Source organism: Dendrobates tinctorius, unplaced genomic scaffold, assembly GCF_039654945.1.
Source record: "Dendrobates tinctorius isolate UK_male_01 unplaced genomic scaffold, ASM3965494v1 ptg000028l, whole genome shotgun sequence".
NCBI classification, from domain to species: Eukaryota; Metazoa; Chordata; class Amphibia; order Anura; family Dendrobatidae; genus Dendrobates; species Dendrobates tinctorius.
In genome coordinates, this window is record NW_027361696.1 from 48556991 (window position 1) to 48563445 (window position 6455).

Below are 6455 nucleotides of genomic sequence, written 5' to 3' on the forward strand. Positions count from 1 at the left end.
GAAATATAAAGCAAACTATTGTTTTTAATTTACATAATAAAGTTTAAAAATTGAGAGACTTGTCATAGTTTATCATAATATTTTATTTAATTGATGAATTACTTTGTTATATACTTATTAACATATATGTTCATTAACATGTTCATTGAAATGTCTTCATTTTTCTGTCTTAGGCCTCTTTCACACTTCAGTTTTTTGCATCAGTCATAATCCGCCAAAAGGACGGATGGCGGATCCGTTGTAGAACTGATGACAACGGATGCCACCCGTCCGTTTTTTTGACGGATCCGACAAATAAAGAATTTTAAAGGAATCGCAGCCTGGAAAAGGAGAGAGAGAGAGAGAGAGAGAGAGAGAGAATTTTTTGTTGTCAGGCACCCAGAAAGAATTTTGGGTTAAAACAGTGTCTGGAGGATCCGCCAGAGAAAAAAACGTTGCAAGCTCCATTTTGAAATCTTTGAGGATGGTGACGGACAGCAACTTTTGGCGGATCCGCAAAAAAAACGGATGCAACGGACGGCAATCCGTCACAATCCGCCAATAATGGAAGTCAATGGGGAAAAAAACGGATCCTCAAAAAAAAATTGCGGATCCGTTTTTTTCAAAACTTGGCGGATTGTGACTGATTGTAAAAAACTGAAGTGTGAAAGAGGCCTTATAGAAAAGATGTCTTTAACCTAGGATATAAGGGGTAACGTTTCTCCTTGTGGAGAGTGACAAGCCAAGAATGGCATGTCAGAGTGAGGAGACATAAGCCATGCATGCTCCTCTGGGAAAAATAAATATAAAAATTGTCTCTTCACAGAAGAAGAGGACTAGAACTCTAGTGCCACCTATTGAAAGCAGCGATCTTAAAAAAACCACGTCTGCAAATTAAGATTCTGATTTGGCTTTTGCCCTAAGTCATATGGAAAGGCTCGATAAAGAGTCGATAATGACAATTTGCTTATTAGAAATGACAAGAAAGTATTTAAACCTTGGTTATTGGTCTTCTGTTTTTTCCTATTTAGGACTAGACCACACATGGACAAAACTGACTTACTGTATTTTGCGGACTATAAGACATACCTGACCATAAGACACTTTTTTTCCTGAAAAAATGGAGGTCAATACTGGGGTGTCACTGAAGCCGACACATGCGCAGATTGAGATTTCGGCTCAGCCGAGTTCCCAATCTGCACATGCGCCACTTCCGGCGGCCATTTACTGAAGCCAACTGCCAGTAAATTAATGCACAGAGCGAAAACTCTGCTCCTGAGTCACCACCGACACCCCTCCTTTCAGCCCAGGGCCCGAAGCATCGTCCCACTTCCACTGCCACCACCGACTTCCTGCAGCAGGGACCCTGTCTCCTGTGACCTCGCTCCACTACTCCGACTCCCTGGGTAAGCTACATTCGGACTGCAAGACGCACCTCCATTTCCCATTTTACTCTCAAATTTGGAGGAAACAAGTTTGTATTATTAAATATAGTAGCTATCTGTACGAGATCAGACAATGTTGATTTATTTCAGATAAAATGATCCATTAATAACTTAAAATTAATTTATGTATCTGCTTTGCTTAATTGGTCAATATTGAGTAAGGAAATTCCTTATGGCAGATAGCCAGAAAAAACAGTAAAATCCCAAGTCTTGTGGCTGGACTTTAGATTTTTTTTCTATAGAAAATTTTCTATTCATTTAATCCTTTATTTCTCTTTATTTCTTTTTGTTGTAGCCTCATTTCTAAATTAACTTTCTAAGCTGTTTGAAATTGCGTCTCGGATACTTTTCATATCAAACCAAATATATTAAAGTAAATGTTCTAAACATTCTAAGCATTTATTAAGGCGACATTGACCATTTTTCTCATTGGAGCCGTTCTCTTTGTTTTCTTTGTTTTCAGCAAGTATAGGGTCGTTGTTCATCTTAGCATCTCATACAGAACAATATTGGGTCCTTCTCGACAAATGGAAATCTAGTATATTGTTATTCTGTAAACTTTAGACCCTTGATATTTTTATTATATCTTTTCCATAGCAATATGAAACATTTGTCATAAAATTAAGCAGGAAGTAATGCCTTCAAGCAAAAAAACCTTAGGCTAATTCCATTTTCATGTTTCTCGACTGGAAAGGTTGGTTGATAAATGCCCAGAGCAAAAACGCTTTTTCCTCTTCTGGGGTAGAGATTTGAAGTGAGCCACTGATTTCATTAATTGGCTGCCAGGAACAAAAGCAGCATGTGTCCTGGTGTTGTTGTTTTGAAAAATGACTCCTGGGACACTTTAAGGAGATGGTAGCACCACTGGTTCCACCACCAAGTAAATGTAACGTTGAGCTGTTAGAAAACCTGGAAAAAAGACTAGAAGGTTCCAGCTACTTTACCTCATGGAAACTCACGCCCTATTCCCAGGAGTAGGACCTGTGTGTTGTCCCTTCGTGAAGTCCTCTTCAAAGTATTGCTACATGGTCTCACTGGATTATAAGAATGTTGGAGAGAGATCCATTCAGTCCTGATAGTGATATTAAACACATACACAACCTAAAGCCTCACACAGTGTCTAGTTAAGCCATCAGAAGGCAAATTCGGGCGATGAGAGAGAAGTCCAGCTACAGATGTTCCATTGACCTCAAAGACTGTCGTGGTGCAGAGCAAGGTAGCAATGAAGGGTGGAATGGAGGTTTGTCCTCTATAGCGGTGAGTAACACTCTTCTGTTATTCTGCTAGATGTAATGAGAGCCATAGATTGATCTGGAGACCAAGTGGTCAATGCCATAAAGAAACCTTCATGAGGGAATCTGAAAGTGTTCCATGAGGTTTTTTTCAACGTAGAAACGCTAGGCCACATGTTGCTGTTGCTACTGTGAGCAGCCTGAGTGACCTACACATGCCACCATAGCCTGCAGCATCTCCAGACTTGTCTCCCCTCGATCACATCGGTAAGTTCTTGATCTGGCATTACACAGGAGTTGCCAGCAACTGATCAGGATGATCTGACCTAGAGCATTCAACAGCAAAACCTTCCTCAGACGACCATTAATAACCTTACTGATCATGAAAACCTTTGAAACCTTTCTGTTTCCATTTAACTAAATCTGGTGTTTCCACTTCAGCATGTGCAAACTCCATAACTCTCTCAGTAAATGTTGAGATCACAAGATAGGCATATATAATGTAAATCAAATGCCTCTCAATTAGTTTAGGAAAAAACACAATTAAAAACTTCATAAATTCATATAAAAAAGCACAAGAATCATAAAATAAATAGAAAAATGTATTAGTTTCATGATGCGAATAAAATACCCCAAAAATGTTCGCATACACTTATGGTTAAATATTTGACTACATGATGATCTTTGTGGCCACTGTTCCATTGAGTTTGTCAGTATGTGTTCCACATGTAGTTGGTGTGTATACGTCATCTTCCCTTACTTTAGGGTATGTCGTATGATTTGTGATGTGTTAGTCTTGTGGTTATTTTAGCATGAATATTTTTTTTAGCTTTATATCCCCTTTATGCTTTTATTTGGTTATCATGGCTCCTTGGCAGCCTGTCTATTCTCTTAAAGTTATATTTGAATGAGATCTTCCCCTTTCTTCCCTATAGTTAATAACTCCCTCACTTATGTCACCTGCACCTGAAAAACATCTGCGGAATATGCCCTTTTCCCACTCTTGAAATGCGTGAAGCTTCTATTGTTAATACTTGTTCATACTTGTCTTGGTTATTGTCATACTCCTGTTCCGGGACCTGGACTAGAATGTAAAAGTGTTGGTTCTTATAATGTGTTTTAGGGCATCAACCCTAAATAGTACAGGATCTGGTTATAGACTTGTTTCACACAGGAATAGTGCATGGATGAAAGCTTACAATTGATGAGCTCTTCTTACAAGTAGGCAATGAGCTTGATAGTTTCACAGTTTTACATGAGGGAACAGAATGCTTGGACCAGAGACAGTCAATACTTGCTTCAATTGATTTAACCCCTTACCTACAATGGACGTAATATTCCGTCCATGTGACCCTGGACCTAATTACCATGGACGGAATATTACGTCCCAGCGATCAGCGGCGCCCACGTGGTGAGCGCCGCTGATTGCGGCCGGGTGTCAGCTGATTATCACAGCTGACACCCGGCACAATGTTTCAGGGGCGGTCACGGACTGCCCCCGACACGTTAACCCCTTGTACACCGCGATCAAACGCGATCGCGGTGTATTGGGGGTTAAAGGGAAGCATCGGCAGGGAGGGGGCTCCCTCCTTGCTTCCCTGAGCCCCCCACAGCAGCGCAATGTGCAGCGCTGCTGCGGGGGTCTCTTTCCCTACAGGCCCCCGGATCCAAGATGGTGACAGGGGCCTTCGGGGGCCTGTAGGGAGCTGACTTCCTTACTGCCTGCAAAGCGCAGGCATGAGGAAGTCTGCAGAACTGCCTGTGACAGATTGCTAATCTGTCACCGTGATCTGTTATGTGACAGATCAGCGATCTGTCACAGGACAGTGATGTCCCACATGGGACAAGGTAATAAAGTAAAAAAAAAAAAAAAAGTGTTACAAATAATTTTAAAAAAATCCCAAATAAATTAGTAAAAAAAAAAAAAATATTCCCCAATAAATCCATTTTTTCAAAATAAAAAAAAAACCAATAAAAGTACACATATTAGGTATCGCCGCGTCCATAACGACTCGCCCTATAAAACTGTCCCATTAGTTAACCCCTTTAGCGAACCCCTTAAAAAATAAAAATAAAAAACGAAGCAAAAAATAATGATTTATTATCATACCACCGAACAAAAAGTGCAATAACGCGCGATCAAAAAGACGCATATAAATATCCATGGTACCGCTGAAAACATCATCTTGTCCTGCAAAAAACGAGCCACTATACAGCATCATCCGCAAAAAAATAAAAAAGTTATAGCTCTCAGAATAAAGCGATACAAAAATAATTATTTTTTATATAAAATTGTTTTCATTGCAAAAAACCGACAAAACATAAAAAACGACCTAAATGAGGTATTGCTGTAACCGTACTGACCCGAAGAATAAAAATGCTTTATCAATTTTACCGCATGCGGAACGGTGTAAACGCACCCCCCAAAAGAAATTCATGAAACGCTGGTTTTTGTTCATTCTGCATCGCAAAAATCGGAATAAAAAGCGATCAAAAAATGTCATGTGCCCGAAAATGTTACCAATGAAAACGTCAACTCGTCCCGCAAAAAATAAGACCTCACATGACTCGGTGGGTCAAAATACGGAAAAATTATAGCTCACAATATGTGGTGATGCAAAAACTATTTTTACAATAAAAAGCGTCTTTTAGCGTCTGACAGCCGCCAAACATAAAAACCGCCATAAATAGTAAATCAAACCCCCCGTTATCACCCCCTTAGTTAGGGAAAAATAATAAAACTAAAAGAAAATGTATTTATTTCCATTTTCCCATTAGGGTTTGGGCTAGGGTTAGGGTTAGGGCTAGGGTTAGGGCTAGGGTTAGGGCTAGGGTTAGGGCTAGGGCTCAGATTAGGGTTAGGGGTGTGTTGGGGTTAGGGTTGGAGTTATAATTGGGGGGTTTCCACTGTTTGGGCACATCAGGTGCTCTCCAAAGGCAACATGGCGTCTGATCTCAATTCCAGCCAATTCTGCGTTGAAAAAGTCAAATGGTGCTCCTTCCCTTCCAAGCTCTGCCATGCGCCCAAACAGTGTTTTACCCCCACATATGGGGTATCAGCCTACTCAGGACAAATTAGAAAACAAATTTTGGGGTCCAATTTCTCCTGTTACCCTTAGGAAAATAAAAAATTGGGGGCAAAAATTTCATTTTTGCGGAAAAAAATGATTTTTTTATTTTCACGCCCAGGCGTTATAAACTTCTGTGAAGCACTTTGGGGTTCAAAGTGCTCACCACACATTTAGATAAGTTCCGTGGGGGGTCTAGTTTCCAAAATGGGGTCACTTGTGGGGAGTTTCAATAGTTTAGGTACATCAGGGGCTCTCCAAACGCACATGACACCCGCAGACCAATCCATCAAAGTCTGCATTCCAAAACGTCACTACTTCCCTTCCGAACCCCGACGTGTGCCCATACAGTAGTTTTCTCCCACATATGAGGTATCAGCGTACTCAGGACAAATTGGACAACAACTTTTGGGGTCCAATTTCTCCTGTTACCCTTGGGAAAATAAAAAAATGGGGACTAAAAGGTGATGTTTGTGGAAAAAATATGATTTTTTTATTTTCATGCCTGGGCATTATAAACTTCCGTGAAGCCCTTGGGGGTTCAAAGTGCTCAATACACATCTAGATAAGTTCCTCAGGGGGTCTAGTTTCCAAAATGGGGTCATTTGTGGGGGGTTTCCACTGTTTAGGTACATTAGGGTCTCTCCAAAGGCAACATGACACCGGCAGACCATTCCATCAAAGTCTGCATTCCAAAATGTCACTACTTCCCTTCCGAGCCCCGACGTGTC